We start from the raw sequence: 23257 nt of genomic DNA, 5'->3' as shown, positions 1-23257 counted from the left end.
ACAATGTTTATTCTTTACTTCTGACATGAAGAGCTCTGAAACAAATTTAGCTGGGGATTATAATATGACATTTACAAATGTAATATTTGATATGGTAATATTTTTGACTAAATCCTAGTCAGCAAATCACAAATTGTGCCTTACATTCTCACACAGAGAAGATTATTTTGACATTTACTATGAACTACTTGATTATGGCAATATCAGGTTTTCCACATATTTCAACATGAAAAGTTAAAAGACTTGAGGAATAAAAAGTACTTTAACCAATCTGTATGGTAGTGCAGATATGTTAATACAATATAATAGCACATCTGCAGTGGTTGAATGTGGTCTCCCCTACTCCATGTAGAACCTGGTATTGGGTATGACAATGTCAAGTGAAGTTATTTGAAGCAGACGGCGCACCGGATTGGACACTAGATACACTGCCATCTTTATTGTAGTTCAGTCATCGTTGCAGTTGCCTCTCGGTTTGGAGAGAGAGAGACAACAGGCATGATGAAACTTATGGAACGTAGCTTTAAATGGTTTGACCATTTCCCCACTCCTTCACACTCTTGTCTCTGTCATATTGAGATGGGTTTTTTGTAGTGATTTTGCTCATATGAGTACATGTTTAGTTGTGAATTATTTCTCAATAAAGATTATTTTGGTACTTGCCAGTGTTAATGCATTTGTATAAACCAGGGTTGAAGTTTCTCAGTGGTCAAAAAGATGTGTTAATTTGTTAGGATCACAGCTAGTCTTCCTGGGATCCACATTAAAAAATATATTATTGAATGCACTCACAGTACGCACAAATCAACATTTAAAAACACGAACAACAGGAACAAGCAAGTTACAAAAAGAGGCGAAAGATGAGTCATTTACAAGGTGATCTACTACACCCATGTGTCTGTTCTGTATCTTACCCAGAGATTTGTTTTCTAGGCATTACCTCACTTGAGCTGACACTATGCTGTTGTTTTGCCAAACTCACAAATGTCAGAAGTAAATATATTCAAATCACATAGTGGTCCTCCATATACTGTAATACACTCTTCTTTTTTCATATAATGAAAACGAAGGCAGCCAGCAATTACAGGGACTTTCATGAGTTTCCATATGTTGCAATACAATGAGTCTCACAATATCTTAATTATCAATTGCTCTGGCAACACATTCGGTGAAGATAGGGTATGGCTTCAGTCCAGAAAATCATAACATTTGTAACAGAGCTCCAACAGGGGGTGCCATATTGCTTTTGCAATTTATGTGCAATGGTTTGAGAAAAACAGACCCTGGAGCACATGAGGAAACATATTTTATTGTTTTATTATGAACTGAAATTGCGTTTGAGGTAATGGGCGTGACTGAGTATGTGACCTGGTTACCCAGGCTGAGTCATTGTGGGTGCAAAGTAAATGCAAGTGGCTTGTTTGACTCATAAACCCTTTGCTTCATGTAGAGGAGTTAATGATACACAGACACGGACACGATATCGAGCCATTCAGTCTTTACCCTGTGGAACGGCACCACACCCTCGTTATGAATGTCATTCAAACACAATAAATGTGTATGTTTAATTTATTTTCTAAATATTGAATTATCTCCTATAATGTCAATAGTGTTTAGTATCAAGAAATGTGTTTATCCTCATACTTTGAATTGCAGGCGATACCACAATTAACTAATACCCCAGGCTCAGTAAACATTGACCACATGATTAGATCAACAGTCCAACTGATGTATAGACCATCAGAGATGTATGTATAAAGCATAGATTAGTTATAATGCTTTATTGGGGTCTATTGGTTTTTATTTTGAATTGCTTTCCCTTCAATAAGCACATTATCTGCTTCTAGAGTTTGTCATGCAAAGAAAGTTGATACAAAGCTTTCAGCACTACAATTAAAGAAATATGGAAATCAAGACACATCATGTGTTGATTCTTTGGTTGATTGATTGATTGATTGATTGATTGATTGAATACTTTTTTATATTAACATATACGCATTGATGATAAACTGATGGCATCATTTTGTAATGATATTCCTTGTTTTTCGTAGGCACATTTGACTGTGTGATGTAATGCTGCTAACATTCCTGGTCTACTGACTGGTGGTGCTTGGCACATGAAGATATTTAACTCCCATTTCAGGCAAGTAAAGTATTTCAGAGTTCAGCTTCAAGTCAAAATAAATGTTGACTTTGTCACATGAAGTGTTGAAGATTTCATGGCAGTTCTTGTTGGTAAGATTGCTCACTTCCTTATTGACCTCAACACTATGCAACACATCCCCAGGAAATGAACAGCTGACAAAGAATAAACCACCTTAAGCTGGCCTATTTGGTGACATTACTGTATGTAAGAAATAACAAGCCAATTTCATTATTGTAAAGTGGCTGTAAATGACTGTAAATTACAATTATATAAGCCATCAATTAAAATAGATGTTTAGCCACTTAAACCCTATACTTAGTTCCCATGGGCCCTATACATAGTTGACCGGATTCCCAATGGCTATATATATCTCTTCGCTGAAAAAAGCTGATCTACATGCTAACAACGCATCACGCTGCGATGCATTTTAAGCTTGTAGATTGGCTGTTTTTGCCAAATGTACACCCCAGAAAAGGGATGCTAGGGTTCAAGTGGTTAAAGAACAAAAAGGCACATGCAGTCTATTTTTTTTGTAAGCACTCTGCAACAACAAAGTGCTTAATGATAACCAGTGCTAAAATCACTGGTTCCATAATAACACAAATATGAACGATCACATTTACATTAAGGGTGTCACGAATCATGATACATTAACCCTTGCATTGTGTTAGAAACCTGCATACACTTTTGGTATTAGCGGGTCAAATTTGACCCGTGATTTAACTCAAAATACTCAAAAAATAATTCTTTATTTTTTTCTCCCACCCCATAGCTGACTTGTTATGCATTCATATCCAGGGTAAACACTTTTTAAAATATTATTTTGTGTTAGGGTTAGGGTTTCATCTTTCAATATATCTCGTTTTCAATTATAAAAATGTTACAATTCACTCATTACATTTCCTATAATGAAGACAATGGATAATGATGTTATCTAGCTAATAGACTCTAGAATATAAATATTAGAACACACTTGTTTTAGTTTTTTAACTTTAAAATGTGTTAATATTATTAAAAATAGTAACATCTGTGGTGTTAAGGGTCAAAATTTACCCTTATACCATAGAAGGTAAAAAGTTATTTATTTTTCATAAATCCAAACTTTATTTTACTCCTAATAGCAAATGCAATTTGAGGACAAGTTTCTCTTACTCTCAAACATGTAAACATTGAATATTGACAATTTGGGGGGAATTGAGCAACACTTCTCTGCCGGGTCAAATTTGACCCTCAACACCACAGATGTCACTTTTTTTTGTAGAGACCATCAGAATGAACTAAAATGGTGGTAATTAATTTTGTTGCATTAAAAGCTGTTTCTGAGGATATCATGAAGCCTTGTTCCAATAAAGAAATGTAAAGGGTACTTTTAACCTATTTAAACTTGAAAACGGGTAAAAAATGACCCTAACACAATGGAAGGGTTAATTTCACAATAGAATACGATACACGATATTGAGCTCACAATGACAATATATAAGAGACGAACGATACTTTAATCTTTGTTTTCTTGTAGTGGAATCTGAGTTTATAAACTTTATTTATAAAGCACTTTTCCATGATACTAGAGAGGGTTGCTTGTAAAGGATTTACAAGCAGTCTTAGATATCTATTTGATCATGCAGCAATACAAAGTATTATTGACCCTTCTCCCCAAAACCCTTGAATAGAGTGGAAGACAGCCAGTGAGTACAACTCAACAATGATGATTGCTATGTATAAGGAAATGGTATCCACTACTGTAACTTTCAGTCAAGATGTATATCATCATGTTACTGTATAATACCCCAATAATTTATGTTGCGTGTGTCATGTAAGTGTGGTACCCCTAATTTACTATTTACGGGATAAATTCATTTATGCGATACAATAAGACAATAAGAGTCACAACAAAACAAATGTTTCCAAGGTAGAAGATAAAAGAGACGGCAGCATTGACTGTCCTGGCTCTTTTGCTGCGCCTTCGTGCCATCTGGAATTCAGACAGTAGTGAAAAAGGCATGTTTATTACATTACTGTCATAATGCATGATCTGTTATATTGAATTGATACTTCTTGCGGTTATTTAATTATGCTCACAACTAGGGTTGTCCGATATTGGCTTTTTTACCGATAACCGATATACCGATATTGTCCAACTCTTAATTACCGATACCGATATCAACCGATACCGATATACGCGGGGATTATTGTGATTAGGGTAAGCTCAAATTTCATATCACACACACCATATACAGTAAGAACTCCTGTAACTTATTTATAAAGCAAAAAAAAAAAAAAAAAAAAAAAAAAAATTTTTTTTTTTTTCAAAAACCGATACCGATATTTTCCCGATATCAATTTTTATGCTAATATCGGCCGATAATATCGGGAGGCCGATAAAATCAGACATCCCTACTCACAACTGGGTAAGGCATTAAGTCATGAATATAAAGTGTGCACATTCTCACCTCCTTCCATCCATCACATGTTTGTAAGCTTCCTGCAACAGAAAATGTTTATTCTGTTATTGATCAATCACTGCCTGCAGTGTATTTAGATTAGATTGTGCTCTTGATGTGTGTATTAAAGACTAAAACAGATGTAGTTTTCAATCATTTACATCCTAAAGTAAGACCAAAAAAAATGTGACAATCCAAAAATCATTTAGATACATTCTTATGGTTGTTACACGTATATACAGTACAGTATAATTCTAATCCTAACCCAATTAGAGTGGAACAAAATGTCTGGTAAATTATTTGTGTAACAAAGCCAGTCATGAAGTGACAATGTTTCAACACAAGGCCCTGTCACAGCATTTAATAACTATATTATCTATTTAAATATTTACTGCAAAAGTAAAACAGTAAAATTACCGAAAATATTCTTTTCGGTAATTTTCTCAGATTATACCACTAAGTATAGCAGATAAAATTAGGTTCATGCATGTAGTCCTACACATCTGCCATGCACTGTTGTTTACTTATTGTCTTCGCCATTCTGTCTGTGGTGCCAATTCAGAACCTCTGCCCCAAATCTTTCACATGGGCCTAAAGATTTTGTCCAAACAACACGCAAATCGGTACACAGTAGCTCTATAGTCAATAAACGAAACAGGTCTTTCAGATTTTTCTGATTGGCTAGAATGGCTTTCAAAGTTTGCAGGAGCAGAGATGGGCAGTATTTGAAATCCATGTATTTGAAATACTTTTTTGTATTTTGTAATTTGTATTTGGCTGGGATGGAAAAAATGAAATACTTTCAAATGTAGTATGTATTTTCTGTATTTGAAATACATAAAATACTTTTATTTTCCCCCCCACAAATTGACACGTTTTAAACATTACACAGGTTTAAACTGTAGGAGAAATGTGTGATGTCACTTTTACTCCGCCTCTGATTGGCTTACCCTGAAATTGAACCACAAATGAGAGGCATAGTAGGGCGGGCCTTGAGTTGAGACAAACAGAGTCCACATCAGACCTCCAAGTTGCATCAACTAAATGAATCCTCGTGGACAATTCCCCAGAGATAACCGGTATGTATTAATCTAAACATGATTATTAGATATTGCATGCTATGGCAAGCTTACAACAGGACACATTTAAATATTAGTATTGATGTTACCATAGTAGTAGTGGAAGGTGAAGGGAAGCTGTAGCTGGGTATGTCTGACTCTGGACAGGCAGAACAGGTGGAAACATGTGAACAGGGCACACCAAACGACCACAATTTAAAATATGTTGGTACTACTGTGTAGAGCCTAAATGTTGCAGGTGCTGCACTATTTCAACAGTGGGTGTATGATTTTATTTTTGGCGTTTTGTTTGCCCTGTTCAGTCTCACAAAACACACCTGGCTGTAATTAATCTCATTAAAAAGCCACCTAGCAGTCCTGGTCCTTCATACTTTAAACTAGACACACCATTTACATTTTAGATGAGTCACCACTTTTATGAGTTTATCCAAGTAAAATCAAAGTTATCCTTTGTACTGTTTGAGAAATCACACTTCATTTTTTAAGCCTGTTTAATAAAGTGCTTTTTTGTTGTAGTAATGTCACGCTGTTCACATTTTAAATCGGTTAAATTATAAATGGCAATTAATTGATAATCTATACATTTTAGTCTGTAGTCTCTTGTTTACTTAACTTTAACTTAACTTTTTTATGTTGGTTTAAATTTGCAACTGGTAAGCCTAATCAATCAATCTCTTTCTACATTTTTCTTGAGGTAGAAGTCAAAGATGAGTGACAGTGAAGGACCAGAACTTTGCCGGGTTGGCCCATCTGCCACACCACCAGAACCAGAAGAGGCCACAGGCACAGTCATACTACCAAAGTCTAACCGTGCAATGCTTGATGGGAAATATTATAAAATCGTTAAGCATAACACTGAAACTGGAAAGGTAGAGGCTGAGTGTCAGCTGTGCACTTCTAAAAAGTCCATAATAAGTGGCACCCTTCAGGAATTTAGGGCTAGGCCCTATGTGCTTCTGGAATATATGTCCATGCCAAGTTTTTATTTATTTTTGACAAACCTGACCCCTACAAGCCACTGAAGCCAGCATAGTGGAGTCAGTTTCAGTTTTTGACTTGATGTGAATTGATTACTAAATAAAGTTCAAGTTGTGGCATCTGTGCAGTGCAGCTTTGTTTATTCACCATGTCCATGGATATGACAAACACAGCCACAAGGTTTGGTTTTCTTATGCATTATAGATAGTTTACTTTTGTAAATTACTGCATAACACATAAATGGTCAGACAAGCCTAATATTATTTGTGATGCTATGTATATACAGCATGCAGTTCAAAGATAATTGCCACTTTTTTCAATGTCATTTGGTGGTGGTGGATGTTTGATACAGTTATAGCACTTTGATTTGCTTAGAATTTCTCCTAATCATTATTATTATTACGGGGCCAGAGCTCTGCTCTGGACACGTATTGTTATTCGCATTATTCTGTCACTTCTTCTTCTGCCACTTTTCGCAGTTCTGGCTGAACCTTGCAGTCGCTTTTTACGAAACTCGGCCATATGGTAGATGGTCATGAAAAACGATCAAGAAATAATTCTCACACTCATTTGTCAAAAGGTGGCGCTATAGCACTCAATTGAAAAATGCCAACTTTGAACAGGTACAACTCATGCCCTGTTTGACCTACAGCCATGAAACTTGGATACACATATGCGTCTCCTCATGCTGAACAACTTTCACACTCTGACTTTTGACCTCTGACCTTTAGATCTCCCACCATTTTGAATTATATGAAAAGCAGTCATTGGCTCCTAACTTCTGCATTTTTTCACTTATGGAAAATCCGTTGGAAATTTTTGTAGAAAGTGGTCCAAAGTTCAAGTGTGAAACGTTTCGTGCAGATTGCTCAAAAATCCCAGGAGGAGATAGATTTTAACTATTACAGTTTTATGAAAATTATTCATCTGTGCCTAAAACATACATGCAGACTCAATTTTCTTTGAAACTTTGCAGAAATGTAGAGGGTCATTCCAAATATCACTGAAACCAATCTTACTCCAATTGGCCAAAAGGGGGCGCTATAGCAATTTTTTGAAAAGGCAGACTTTAAACAGGCATAAGTCATGCCTCGTTTGGCCGAAAGTCGTGAAACTTGCTTACACATGTGCCTTGACTCATGAGGAACACACGTATCGATTTGACCATTAAGCTCCGCCCTTAGATTTTCCGCAATTTTGAGCAGTTTGAAAAATACTTGTTTTTGCCAGTTCTGGCTTAACCGTGCATACGCTTTTTACGAAACTCGGCCATATGGTAGATGCTCATGAAAAACTACCAAGAAATAATTCTCACACTCATTCGTCAAAGGGTGGCGCTATAGCACTCAATTGAAAGTGCCAACTTTGAACAGGTACAACTCATGCCCTGTTTGACCTACAACCATGAAACTTCGATACACACATGCGTCTCTTCATGCCCGACAACTTTCGTGGTCTGACTTTTGACCTCTGACCTTTAGATCGCCCACCATTTTGAATTATATGAAAAACAGTCATTGGCTCCTAACTTCTGCATTTTTTCACTTATGGAAAATCCGTTGGAAATTTTTGTAGGCAGTGGTCCAAAGTTCATGTGTAAAATGTTTCGTGCAGATTGCTCAAAAATCCCAGGAGGAGATAGATTTTAACTATTACAGTTTTATGAAAATTATTCATCTGTGCCTAAAACATTCATGCAGACTCACATTTCTTTGAAACTTGGCAGAAATGTACAGGGTCATTCCAAATATCACTGAAACCAATCTGACTCCAATTGGCCAAAAGGGGGCGCTATAGCAATTTTTTGAAAAGGCATACTTTAAACAGGCATAAGTCATGCCTTGTTTGGCCGAAAGCCGTGAAACTTGCTTACACATGTGCCTTGACTCATGAGGAACACATCTATCGCTTTGACCAGTAAGCTCCGCCCTTAGATTGTCCGCAATTTTGAGCAGTTTGAAAAACACTTAAACCCAGGATTTTTCAGCTATTTGTGTGAAACTGTATCATCTGTGTGATCTCCTTTTTCACAGTTACTTATCTGTTGGGCCAATGGCGTCTCCCTTAAATGAAGGCCTCACAATCTCGGGGTCGCCAGTTCAAGCCTCACTTGATGCAGACTTAATTTAAGTTGAATTGCAAACAACATGACTGTATCATTGAATACATGTGCAACTGTTAAAGGTAATGATGAAATGCTTCTTGGAGAGAGTATGTTTTTTTAATGTATGACAAACTTCATTGTGAAAATAACCGATCTACAATCTCAAAACTTTTCAGATAGCAACATGTTTCTGAGCTTGTAGATCGGCTGCTTTCACTGGTTCACTTTTATCTTCAACAGATGACCTCAGCCTGGACAAAGCTATAGCCCTATAGGTAGTGTCTCAGCCTGTGAATCCAAAGGTCGAGAGTTTGATTCCTGTCAATGGCAATAGGTTGAGATGTTAATGGGTGAGGTTTTTCACCTGGGATTGCCCCCCTGCGTCCTATATATGACCACCTCAGCTGGGTTGGGCTGAAAAGAATATTCGCCTGTTGGACACATGTGCCTTGACTCATGAGGAACACATCTATCGCTTTGACCAGTAAGCTCCGCCCTTAGATTGTCCGCAATTTTGAGCAGTTTGAAAAACACTTAAACCCAGGATTTTTCAGCTATTTGCGTGAAACTGTATCATCTGTGTGATCTCCTTTTTCACAGTTACTTGCCTGTTGGGCCAATGGCGTCTCCCTTAAATGAATGCCTCACAATCTCGAAGTCGCCAGTTCAAGCCTCACTTGATGCAGACTTAATTAAAGTTGAATTGCAAACAACATGACTGTATCAATGAATACATGTGCAAATGGTAAAGATAGCCTGAAATGCTTATTTGAGAGTACGTTTTTTCAACGTATGACATACTTCATTCTGAAAATAGTTGATCTACAATCTCACAACTTTTCATGGTTTGTGAGCTTGTAGATCGGCTATTTTCACTAGTTTTGGTTCTGAGGTGATGTACAATTTCTTCATTGGTAAATGGTTTGTGAACAAGTGATCTTAGTGTTAGTGAAACAGGGGCTTGGTTCATGAAAGAAGGCGAGAGTTTATGATCTTCAACAGACAATATCAGCCTGGACAAAGCTATAGCACTATAGGTAGTGTTGCAGCCTATTAGTCTGAAGGTTAAGAGTTCGAATCCTGTTAATGGCAGTAGGTTGAGATGTCCAATCAAACCATTATGTTTCCATCTCTCTCTCATCAATCTATTGTTTCCATGTCACTCTCTCTCTCTTCAATCTATTCCGTTTCCATGTCTCTCTCTCTCTCTCTATTCACTGGCCCCGTATTATCGCTGCTTGCAGCTATATTTACGGGGCCAGAGCTCTGCTCTGGACACGTATTGTTATTCGCATTATTCTGTCACTTCTTCTGCCACTTTTCGCAGTTCTGGCTGAACCGTGTAGTCGCTTTTTACGAAACTCAGCCATATGGTAGATGGTCATGAAAAACGATCAAGAAATAATTCTCACATTCATTTGTCAAAAGGTGGCGCTATAGCACTCAATTGAAAAATGCCAACTTTGAACAGGTACAACTCATGCCCTGTTTGACCTACAGCCATGAAACTTGGATACACATATGCGTCTCCTCATGCTGAACAACTTTCACACTCTGACTTTTGACCTCTGACCTTTAGATCTCCCACCATTTTGAATTATATGAAAAACAGTCATTGGCTCCTAACTTCTGCATTTTTTCACTTATGGAAAATCCGTTGGAATTTTTTGTAGAAAGTGGTCCAAAGTTCAAGTGTGAAACGTTTCGTGCAGATTGCTCAAAAATCCCAGGAGGAGATAGATTTTAACTATTACAGTTTTATGAAAATTATTCATCTGTGCCTAAAACATACATGCAGACTCACATTTCTTTGAAACTTTGCAGAAATGTAGAGGGTCATTCCAAATATCACTGAAACCAATCTTACTCCAATTGGCCAAAAGGGGGCGCTATAGCAATTTTTTTAAAAGGCAGACTTTAAACAGGCATAAGTCATGCCTCGTTTGGCCGAAAGTCGTGAAACTTGCTTACACATGTGCCTTGACTCATGAGGAACACACGTATCGATTTGACCATTAAGCTCCGCCCTTAGATTTTCCGCAATTTTGAGCAGTTTGAAAAATACTTGTTTTTGCCAGTTCTGGCTTAACTGTGCATACGCTTTTTACGAAACTCGGCCATATGGTAGATGCTCATGAAAAACTACCAAGAAATAATTCTCACACTCATTCGTCAAAGGGTGGCGCTATAGCACTGAATTGAAAGTGCCAACTTTGACCAGGTACAACTCATGCCCTGTTTGACCTACAACCATGAAACTTCGATACACACATGCGTCTCTTCATGCCCGACAACTTTCGTGGTCTGACTTTTGACCTCTGACCTTTAGATCGCCCACCATTTTGAATTATATGAAAAACAGTCATTGGCTCCTAACTTCTGCATTTTTTCACTTATGGAAAATCCGTTGGAAATTTTTGTATGCAGAGGTCCAAAGTTCAAGTGTTAAACGTTTCGTGCAGATTGCTCAAAAATCCCAGGAGGAGATAGATTTTAACTATTACAGTTTTATGAAAATTATTCATCTGTGCCTAAAACATACATGCAGACTCACATTTCTTTGAAACTTTGCAGAAATGTACAGGGTCATTCCAAATATCACTGAAACCAATCTTACTCCAATTGGCCAAAAGGGGGCGCTATAGCAATTTTTTGAAAAGGCAGACTTTAAACAGGCATAAGTCATGCCTCGTTTGGCCGAAAGTCGTGAAACTTGCTTACACATGTGCCTTGACTTATGAGGAACACATCTATCGCTTTGACCAGTAAGTGCCGCCCTTAGATTGTCCGCAATTTTGAACAGTTTGAAAAACACTTAAACCCAGGATTTTTTCAGCTATTTGCGTGAAACTGTATCATCTGTGTGATCTCCTTTTTCACAGTTACTTGTCTGTTGGGCCAATGGTGTCTCCCTTAAATGAATGCCTCACAATCTCAAGGTTGCCAGTTCAAGCCTCACTTGATGCAGACTTAATTTAAGTTGAATTGCAAACAACATGACTGTATCAATGAATACATATGCAAATGGTAAAGATAACCTGAAATGCTTATTTGAGAGTACGTTTTTTCAACGTATGACATACTTCATTCTGAAAATAGCTGATCTACAATCTCACAACTTCTCATGGTTTGTGAGCTTGTAGATCGGCTACTTTCACTAGTTTTGGTTCTGAGGAGATGTACAATTTCTTCATTGGTAAATGGTTTGTGAACGAGTGATCTTAGTGTTAGTGAAACAGGGGCTTGGTTCATGAAAGAAGGCGAGAGTTTATGATCTTCAACAGACAATATCAGCCTGGACAAAGCTATAGCACTATAGGTAGTGTTGCAGCCTATTAGTCTGAAGGTTAAGAGTTCGAATCCTGTTAATGGCAGTAGGTTGAGATGTCCAATCAAACCATTATGTTTCCATCTCTCTCTCATCAATCTATTGTTTCCATGTCACTCTCTCTCTCTTCAATCTATTCCGTTTCCATGTCTCTCTCTCTCTCTCTATTCACTGGCCCCGTATTATCGCTGCTTGCAGCTATATTTACGGGGCCAGAGCTCTGCTCTGGACACGTATTGTTATTCGCATTATTCTGTCACTTCTTCTGCCACTTTTCGCAGTTCTGGCTGAACCGTGTAGTCGCTTTTTACGAAACTCAGCCATATGGTAGATGGTCATGAAAAACGATCAAGAAATAATTCTCACATTCATTTGTCAAAAGGTGGCGCTATAGCACTCAATTGAAAAATGCCAACTTTGAACAGGTACAACTCATGCCCTGTTTGACCTACAGCCATGAAACTTGGATACACATATGCGTCTCCTCATGCTGAACAACTTTCACACTCTGACTTTTGACCTCTGACCTTTAGATCTCCCACCATTTTGAATTATATGAAAAACAGTCATTGGCTCCTAACTTCTGCATTTTTTCACTTATGGAAAATCCGTTGGAATTTTTTGTAGAAAGTGGTCCAAAGTTCAAGTGTGAAACGTTTCGTGCAGATTGCTCAAAAATCCCAGGAGGAGATAGATTTTAACTATTACAGTTTTATGAAAATTATTCATCTGTGCCTAAAACATACATGCAGACTCACATTTCTTTGAAACTTTGCAGAAATGTAGAGGGTCATTCCAAATATCACTGAAACCAATCTTACTCCAATTGGCCAAAAGGGGGCGCTATAGCAATTTTTTTAAAAGGCAGACTTTAAACAGGCATAAGTCATGCCTCGTTTGGCCGAAAGTCGTGAAACTTGCTTACACATGTGCCTTGACTCATGAGGAACACACGTATCGATTTGACCATTAAGCTCCGCCCTTAGATTTTCCGCAATTTTGAGCAGTTTGAAAAATACTTGTTTTTGCCAGTTCTGGCTTAACTGTGCATACGCTTTTTACGAAACTCGGCCATATGGTAGATGCTCATGAAAAACTACCAAGAAATAATTCTCACACTCATTCGTCAAAGGGTGGCGCTATAGCACTGAATTGAAAGTGCCAACTTTGACCAGGTACAACTCATGCCCTGTTTGACCTACAACCATGAAACTTCGATACACACATGCGTCTCTTCATGCCCGACAACTTTCGTGGTCTGACTTTTGACCTCTGACCTTTAGATCGCCCACCATTTTGAATTATATGAAAAACAGTCATTGGCTCCTAACTTCTGCATTTTTTCACTTATGGAAAATCCGTTGGAAATTTTTGTATGCAGAGGTCCAAAGTTCAAGTGTTAAACGTTTCGTGCAGATTGCTCAAAAATCCCAGGAGGAGATAGATTTTAACTATTACAGTTTTATGAAAATTATTCATCTGTGCCTAAAACATACATGCAGACTCACATTTCTTTGAAACTTTGCAGAAATGTACAGGGTCATTCCAAATATCACTGAAACCAATCTTACTCCAATTGGCCAAAAGGGGGCGCTATAGCAATTTTTTGAAAAGGCAGACTTTAAACAGGCATAAGTCATGCCTCGTTTGGCCGAAAGTCGTGAAACTTGCTTACACATGTGCCTTGACTTATGAGGAACACATCTATCGCTTTGACCAGTAAGTGCCGCCCTTAGATTGTCCGCAATTTTGAACAGTTTGAAAAACACTTAAACCCAGGATTTTTTCAGCTATTTGCGTGAAACTGTATCATCTGTGTGATCTCCTTTTTCACAGTTACTTGTCTGTTGGGCCAATGGTGTCTCCCTTAAATGAATGCCTCACAATCTCAAGGTTGCCAGTTCAAGCCTCACTTGATGCAGACTTAATTTAAGTTGAATTGCAAACAACATGACTGTATCAATGAATACATATGCAAATGGTAAAGATAACCTGAAATGCTTATTTGAGAGTACGTTTTTTCAACGTATGACATACTTCATTCTGAAAATAGCTGATCTACAATCTCACAACTTCTCATGGTTTGTGAGCTTGTAGATCGGCTACTTTCACTAGTTTTGGTTCTGAGGAGATGTACAATTTCTTCATTGGTAAATGGTTTGTGAACGAGTGATCTTAGTGTTAGTGAAACAGGGGCTTGGTTCATGAAAGAAGGCAAGAGTTTATGATCTTCAACAGACAATATCAGCCTGGACAAAGCTATAGCACTATAGGTAGTGTTGCAGCCTATTAGTCTGAAGGTTGAGAGTTCGAATCCTGTTAATGGCAGTAGGTTGAGATGTCCAATCAAACCATTATGTTTCCATCTCTCTCTCTCATCAATCTATTGTTTCCATGTCACTCTCTCTCTCTTCAATCTATTCCGTTTCCATGTCTCTCTCTCTCTCTCTCTATTCACTGGCCCCGTATTATCGCTGCTTGCAGCTATATTTATTATTATTATTAGGCTGGCAGAGCGGTTTTGCAGGCTTTGAAGTACAGATGTAGAGGCAGCTGTGCATTCAGTCTCATGCCATAGTTATTGTCTAGTTTTTGATGATAACGGTAACTCTGGCATGCGCTCTCACACACATGGTAAACATTTAGGCTGCATGCTCCAAAGCCAACACCATCAAAAACACTCTGCTTGTATGGTCAATTTATTCTTAGAAATTCTGACAGGCAATTGATTTAATATTTGGCAATCAATATATTAAATAAATAATCATTTCATAATTTTTTTATGAAATGTATTTTGTGTATTTTCAAAATACAAAATACGTATTTTGTATTTTCAAAATACGTATTTGCATCTCAAATACATTTCTCTGACCTGTATTTATATTTTGATAAATTGTTTGACCCAGTATTTTTTTCAATGTATTTTCGCCCATCTCTGTGAGCAACTTGCATCAGCCTCATGGTAGCGCTATAACAGGCCAATTTGTTTTTTTACCTATAACTGCACCGATCTGTGTAAAACTTTGTATGCGCACTCCCTAGAGGCCCAGGAAAAACCTTTGCCCTGCATTTTTTTACATCTGCCACAAGGAGGCCAATTTATGTAAAACTAATTTTTGGATATTTTATCAAAATTTCACGCAAATCGGTACACATGATCTCTATAGTCATGTGATCAAGACGGATCTATTTGATTTTTCATATTCCATCCTGATTGGCTACTATTGACATCTGAAGTTTGCTGGAGTGGCCTGTTTTTAACAAAATGCCACAAATTATGAATGCAGCATCTGATTGCGGTGAAACTTTGCATGCACATTCGCACTACGTTGAGGAACGACTGCCACCCTTTCAACATTGCCCTATTATAACGCCACCAGGAGGCCGATTTTGGAAAAACATGTATTTTATATTACTCCTACAAATGTTGTCCAAACATCACGCAAATCGGTACATATTATCTCTTTAGTCAAGTGATCAAGACGCATCCGTCCGATCTCCTAACATTGCTGGCCCACACTAACCTACCTGACCTGGCGGAGACCTGTGCTCCGAGAAGCACCTTTTCTAGTCTACATCTCTGTTCAGCTTCAAAATATCAAAAAACTGAGAATTTAAATGTTGAAAGAAACTTCATTGCATGGGGTCTCCAAATGTTTTTTTTTTGTAATTAATTACGGAAAGCTTGCAATGATTTCTTGAGAAGAAACAAATATATTGATCCATGTGAATGAATGTTAGGCGTTCTGACCTGTTGTTCCTCCACTGGGCACCACCTTGAATTCAGAAGTAATAACAGAAGTGAAAAGCACTTATTATTATTATTAGTGTTAATGTAATAGTAATGCATTATCTTGCCATGATTTAAATATTCTTATTACAAGAGTATGTCATCATTAATGTAGAGCAGCGGTTCCCAAACTTATTTAGCTGTGCACCCCTTGCTACCTCCTGACCTAGATGACGCACCCCCCCCCCCCCCCTGTTTATTAGTAAAATAACACCATAGAACCGCCATAGGCTTTTCAGGTCACGCACCCCCTGGTGGGCGCTCGCGCACCACAAGGGGTGCACGCACCACAGTTTGGGAACCCCTGATGTAGAGTGTAGATTCTCACTTTTATGTTTCCACCCTTCCTTACGTCACTCATTTGTAAACTTCCTGCAACTGAAAAAGTGGCTAAATAATGATAATGATAAAGAGTTTATTCTGCTATTTATTTAACCAATCACTGCACAAACATGTATAGTATTTAAAACAAAAACAAAAAATACTAAATTCACCTTTCTTGCACAGCCTGTTCTTTCTGTTGATATGGCTAATAAAGACTAACATGTAAAACAGGAACCTCCAAGTCGTATAGCCGCCCATCACTTTCAGAAGCAAGAGGGCTGTTGTATTATTCTGCCGGGCACAATCCTCTATCTCCCTCGAACCCACGAAGATGGCAGCAACTGTGTTTGAGTCAGTCAGGTATTATTTTCTATAAGTGACAGTTAACATTATGAAACATGATATGATACACAGCGAGATCCTGAGTATTAATTTAACTTTATGTAAAGATTAACCCCTAAGAGTCTAAATTTACCCCAAGACTGTGCCCAAATGCTCCACTCTGAGCAATACATTCCGGTCATTTCAATGAGATAAAAAATGGTTGGATTTCCTTACTGCTAAAAATCTCATGGATGAAGGAAACCACTTGGTCAGCCCGAAGATAGATGTCCTTCCTTAAAAAGAACAAAAAAGAACATTTGTGCAGATACAGTAGTTGTCTCCGCCAGGCCGAAGGCAAACATTTTTTTTAAATATTACTCCTACAGATTTTATCCATACATCACGCAAATCGGTACACAGTATCTCTATAGTCATGTGATCAAGACGGATCTGTCTGATTTGTTTTTGTATATAATATGTCTCCATGTCTGTCTGTCTGTCTGTCTGTCTCTATTGATTCAGCAGAAACTTACAGTTCATGACTCGGTCCAATGAGCGGTAGGATGATACAACTTGATATCAACTTCACTACAGTAACAACAATCGCCACACAAACGAGAGCAATGAGAGTGACCTGCAACACACGCACACACACACACACACACACACACACACACACACACACACACACACACACACACACACACACACACACACACACACACAGGGTAAATTACAGTTTTGTTGTCCAAATAATCTCAGTACATATTCAGATGCTGTAGATTATTCACTCACATTTCTGGTTTCCAACAGAAAAAACATGATCAAGGCAATGATCTCAGCTATCAGAGTCAGCATCCAACAAAAGGTTACACACACCTACAAAAATGTAAGTATTATTATTTTCTTCATTCACAAACCCACATAGCACACTGAAAGCGGCACTATGTAACTCTTTTTTTTTTAAAGGAATAAAATGTAATTCTATCCAAACTGTATGGTAGAGTATGTTAATGCAATATAACTTATACAATTGGTATTTTGTCTCCCTGCTCTTCTATTGAGACATATAGATCCTGTGTCTAGGTGAGACATGACCTTTGACACAATCCCGTTTCTGGTTTGACACAAAGTTTGACCTGAAGGTCAAGATTCAATTCATCCCGAGCAAGCAGGCAGGGTCTATTAGCTCAATGGTAAAAATGTCAGCACTTGCGCAGGAGACCTGAGTTAGAAGAGGACAGTTACATAGTGCAGCTTTAAGATGTAAAGGGTGCATAAATGTGTAATTTTTAATTTCTCAACCTCACCCAATTTAGACGAAGGTAAGGATAGCCATCAAGCATGAATTCTGTGTCTATCTGTAGATAATAAGAAAGGGGAGGTTGAACTTGTGAACAATGTTAAGGCATATATTTTAGAACCAATTTGTATGTCTAATTAAGTCGTGGTTGAAGTTAATTATTGAAGTTATATGTTTCAAAAAAGCTTACCCAAGGTAGTGTGTAGAAACATTTCCTTCCAATCAAGAATGCTAAGCCTAGCCGAAGAAAGGACTGAATATAAACAAAGAGAGAGAGAGAGAGAGAGAGAGAGAGAGAGAGAGAGAGAGAGAGAGAGAGAGAGAGAGAGAGAAGTTAGTGCAATAAATGGTGGTAGGCCATAAATTAATTCACAAAATGTTGCTGAATTTATGTTACCAAGATGATAGGTTTTGGAGTTGGGCTTGTTGCGGTGGCGGTCTGTGTAGTTGTAGTTGTGGCAGTCTGTGTAGTTGTAGTTGTGGTGGTCTGTATAGTTGGAGTAATGGTGGTCTGTGTAGTTGTGGTGGTCTGTATAGTTGGAGTAATGGTGGTCTGTGTAGTTGTGGCAGTCTGTGTAGTTGGAGTTGTGGTGGTCTGTATAGTTGGAGTAATGGTGGTCTGTGTAGTTGTGGCAGTCTGTGTAGTTGGAGTTGTGGTGGTCTGTATAGTTGGAGTAATGGTGGTCTGTGTAGTTGTAGTTGTGGCAGTCTGTGTAGTTGGAGTTGTGGTGGTCTGTATAGTTGGAGTAATGGTGGTCTGTGTAGTTGTAGTTGTGGCAGTCTGTGTAGTTGGAGTTGTGGTGGTCTGTATAGTTGGAGTAATGGTGGTCTGTGTAGTTGTAGTTATGGCAGTCTGTGTAGTTGGAGTTGTGGTGGTCTGTATAGTTGGAGTAATGGTGGTCTGTGTAGTTGTGGCTGCCTGTGTTGTTGGGGCGCTTGTAGTAGTGGTTGTAGTTGGAGCTTGTACAGTTTCATTGATGGGATTCCAAAATATACCAAATTCCTCAAGAAATGTGGCTCTGAAACACAACAATAATAATAATAATAATGATGATAAACAGATTTATGGAGCACTTTTCTGGGTCTTGAAATACACTGTACATAAACAAAACAAATGAAGAACATACATACATTACACATACATATTGAACATACATACATACATACACGCACGCACGCACACACGCATGCACGCACGCACGCACGCACGCACGCACGCACGCACGCACACACACACACACACACACACACACACACACACACACACACACACACACACACACACACACACACACACACACACACACAGTACTTACATACATAGTATACATACACATACATACATACAGTACATACATACATACATACAGTACTAGATACATAGAACATGCACACATTTTCATGCACAACCATCACTTTCAGACTAAATGTGATCTGGCAGAAATTATGAAAGCTAGTGCAAACTATTCTGTTAAATTAACAAGTATGCAAAAGTCAATAAACCATTACATTATTTGATAGTACTATATATAAGCCTGAGCTATTATTATTATTATTATTATCAAGCCTACATAATTATTAAAACACAAACCTAAAAAAGATGTTTGGTTCCGTTCCAGTCCAGTTAACATGAATGGATGTCTTCGGTCTGTTGCTTTTATTACTAACAGTAGAAGCCTAAGAGACACATTATGTCAAGACACCTTTATTTGTATAGCCCGCTTAAAAACCACAGGAGTTGATCCAAAGTGCTTTCCAGTCAGGAGAAAACAACATCAATGACACATATTACAGAGTTCAGAGAGAGCTCAAAACATAATGAGACACTGTATAGACCCAAAAATACAAAAAACAGACAACACATTAATGGAAGCAAACAAATGAACAGAAACGATAATCAAAAGCAAACAGACAGATTCAAGGAAAAAAAAAGAAAAACAATCTCTAAACAGACACCCCTCATAGAAAAAGTTGGTGTTTAAGTTTGATTTAATATTTTCAATAGTGGGGCTGGACTGGATGTGTGGTGGAAGATTGTTCCAGAGTTTGGGGGCAGCAGCAGAGAATGCCTGATCACCTTTAGTTTTTAGGCGTGTTTGAGGATCTGAGACTCGCTGTTGGATGGATGATTGACCTAAGCAACCTAGTGGCAGGGAGAGGGACTAACAGGTCGGAGATGTAAGGTGCATGGGCAAGGCCGTGTAATGGCCATGTAAAGCGTTAAACGTAGGCTACGTACTGAATACAATTAGAATAGAAGGATAGCAACAGTATGGGTCCCCATGGCTAGATTTGAGAATCACTGGCTTGTGTTCAAGTTAATTAATTATCACACAATCTAATGGATATAAAATTGAGAATGAAAGCTAAAGATGTAAACAACTATGACTCCTGCTCATATCAACAATGATAATGTGTAGTTGTAGTGGTGGTCTGTGTAGTTGTATTTGTGGTGGTCTGTGTAGTTGTAGTTGTGGTGGTCTGTGTAGTTGTAGTTGTGGTGGTCTGTGTAGTTGTAGTTGTGGTCTGTGCAGTTGGAGTTGTGGTGGTCTGTGTAGTTGGGGAATTTGTAGTAGTGGTTGTAGTTGGAGCTTGTACAGTTTCACTAATTGGATTCCAAAACATATCGTATTCCTCAAGAAATGTGTCTCTGAAACACAATAATAATAATAATAATAATAATAATAATGACACACAGATTCATAGAGCACTTTTCTGGCTATTCAAATACACTGTACATAAGCAAAACAAATAAAGAACATACATGGCATGCATTACACATTATTACACTATTCTGTTAATTAACAAGTATGCAAAAGTCAATAGACCATTATATTATTTGATAGTACTATTTATAAGCCTACATAATTATTAAAGGGACTACACCATGAATTTGAACTTTTTCTTCTTTTTTGTGTGTTTTTGGTCTCCCCTACCTCTCTTCTATCCCCAAAAATACCCCAGTTTGAACAGTCAGGCTTTCACAGGAAATCTGGGGTTTTCTGTAAATTGGTCTCAAAACAGGCCAAACTGATTTGCACCCTGACGTGACGTCACGTTAGGGTACAATTCGTCCCGTTTTTCCAACCAAAGTTCCAACCAAAAAAATTAAATAATAATAATCTTTTTTTTTTTTTTTTTTTTTACTTTTTCCACACAGAACCAGGAGATAACATGCACAGCGCCCCGTGCCAAACAGGACAATATTGCAGGTGAAAGTGCTTTATAAGCCAGAGAGAAGTTAGTTGGAATGAGTATATCTGAGGCTTGATTTAGGCTCAAACCTTTTGAAAAACGTTTGAGGGACATAAACAATATGATATTAAATATATATATATATGTTTTAATTCATGGTGTAGATCCTTTAAAACACTAACCTAAAAAGATGTTTGGTTCCGTTCCAGTCCAGTTAACATGAATGGATGTCGTCCTTCTGTTGTTATTACTACTAACAGTAGAAGCCTAAGAGACACGTACATATGTTTAAAGCTTCTGTATGTTTGTGTCAAGAATTATAGCTGGGGTTAAAGCCAGTGGTCTCAACTCTGGAGCTGGGGACCTACTGTCGAGTACTGAGGGTTTTCAAGAGCCATAATAAGGGAGTTTAAACCTTGGGAACCCAGGTACTAAATACAATTAGAATAGAAAGCTAGCAGCAGTATGGGTCCCCATGCATGGCTAGATTTGAGAATCACAGGCTTTTGTTCAAGTAAAGTTAATTTATCACAAAATCTAATGGATAAATGAGAATGAAAGCTAAACAAAAGACATAAACAACTATGACTCTTGCTCCTATCAACAATGAATATATATATATATATATATATATATATATATATATATATATATATATATATATATATATATATATATATAAATGCTTACCGGCAATCTATTGCACGTCAGGAGACGAGTCAGTTTATCATCCAACAAAGTGAATGTCCCCACAGGAAGGTTTGTCGTTTGGTCCCGAGCCTCTAACATAAACCCCTTGAAACGATTGGTTGAGTTGCTTTTAAGAGTCACTGGAAAAGAAGATAGACAGATACAGTAGCCTAAGCCCTTATCGGTCATTGTACGACATTGTGCGGCGAAAACAGCCGATTTACGAGCTCACAACACGTGACAATAAGACAGGTAATAAGTTGTAGATCAGCTGTAGTATTGAGAAAGAGAAGGGGAGGACCACTACTGTACAACACATTCTCACTCCCAACCTGTCAAATACAGCCGCTTGGTCAAGTGCCAATTAGTTTCCTTCGTCCTCTATTCGTCTCCATTTTCGACTTCTACAGAAATACCGCGGTATCATATTTGGACACCAGCGGTGCCAGCGGATATAGCTACAGAGCTATTGTTATCTGACATGTAATTTGCTTGTTTTTGGAAATGAAAATACAATGACACGCCCGTCTCATGGCAAATATACGTATAATACAGTAGGCCTATTATACTGTATATCCCAGGCGTCATAATTTAGGCCTAGATGCCCATGGTAGTAGGCTACTATATTTAAATACCACAGTGTCATATTTAGCCACGGTAGAACAATATATTTATATCATATTTATTTTCGTTACATTCAGTTACTTACAATCAAATTACGTTAAATATCCATTTAAAACAAATAAGCAGAAGTGTGTGAGAAGAAATAAATCAGTCCAACACGTTCTGTGTTTTTCCCTCATAACTTTAGTTGTGTCTCAATCAAATACAGAATATCACCACACACCAAGAGGACATCGGGGGTGTTGGAAAGTGGTGCCGTGGCAGTTCAAGTGGCCATATTTGACAAGTTGGGAGTGAGAATATGTTGATCTGTAGCATACAGCAGTGGTTCTCAACCTTTTCAGGCCGTGACCCCCCAAAATAATCATATTTGAACTAGGGACCCCCCACCCTGACAAGCACTTGGAATGCAGGAGTTGAGGCATTACATTTAGTTTGAGTTTGAGTTTGTTTTTGTTTCATAGATAAATATTGTGAAAATAGCAGATTCACAAGCTCACAACGCCACAAGGCTTGTATATCGGCTATTTTCAAAATGTTTGCCTCTTTCTTAAATTTGGCCAATGTTTGACCAGTTAATATAGTATACGTAGTTTGTTGATTACTTTTGATGCAGTGAAAATTGTCTTTTTCTTCTTTTTTTTTGTTATTAAAAAATGTCTTAAAAGTCCTTAAATTGTCACTTAACTGCCCCCCCCCCCCCCCCCCCCCCAGTCTGGCATACTGTACCTGTAATCGGCTCTTCCAAGTTGGTTCTCTTTGTGTATGTGATCTCATAGGGTGGTTTGTTGCTGAGAGGTTGAGGTTCATATAAGATACCGCTGTCAGGAGCAAGATGTTGTGGCAACATCGATGCACAAGACTCTGGGAAATTACCGTCATTGTAACCTAACACATTTGTAAAGATGTGAAGGGTAATTGAAATGCCAAG

General features: G+C 38.0%; 1 long non-coding RNA gene across 1 annotated transcript; it reads right to left on the bottom strand.

The window, feature by feature from the left end:
• Positions 1-16764: 16764 nt before the first annotated feature.
• On the bottom strand, positions 16765-17876 carry LOC311052567. Its single transcript, XR_014601524.1, has 4 exons — positions 17825-17876; positions 17310-17393; positions 17048-17148; positions 16765-16807 (listed from the first exon to the last, which is right to left on the bottom strand). It is a non-coding gene; the product is annotated as an uncharacterized lncRNA (long non-coding RNA).
• Between the last annotated feature and the right edge of the window lie 5381 nt (positions 17877-23257).

Source organism: Gymnoscopelus microlampas, assembly GCF_963454915.1.
Source record: "Gymnoscopelus microlampas genome assembly, chromosome: 9".
NCBI lineage: Eukaryota > Metazoa > Chordata > Actinopteri > Myctophiformes > Myctophidae > Gymnoscopelus > Gymnoscopelus microlampas.
Note: the sequence above shows the minus strand (reverse complement) of the source record. Positions and strands in the feature narration are given on the sequence as shown.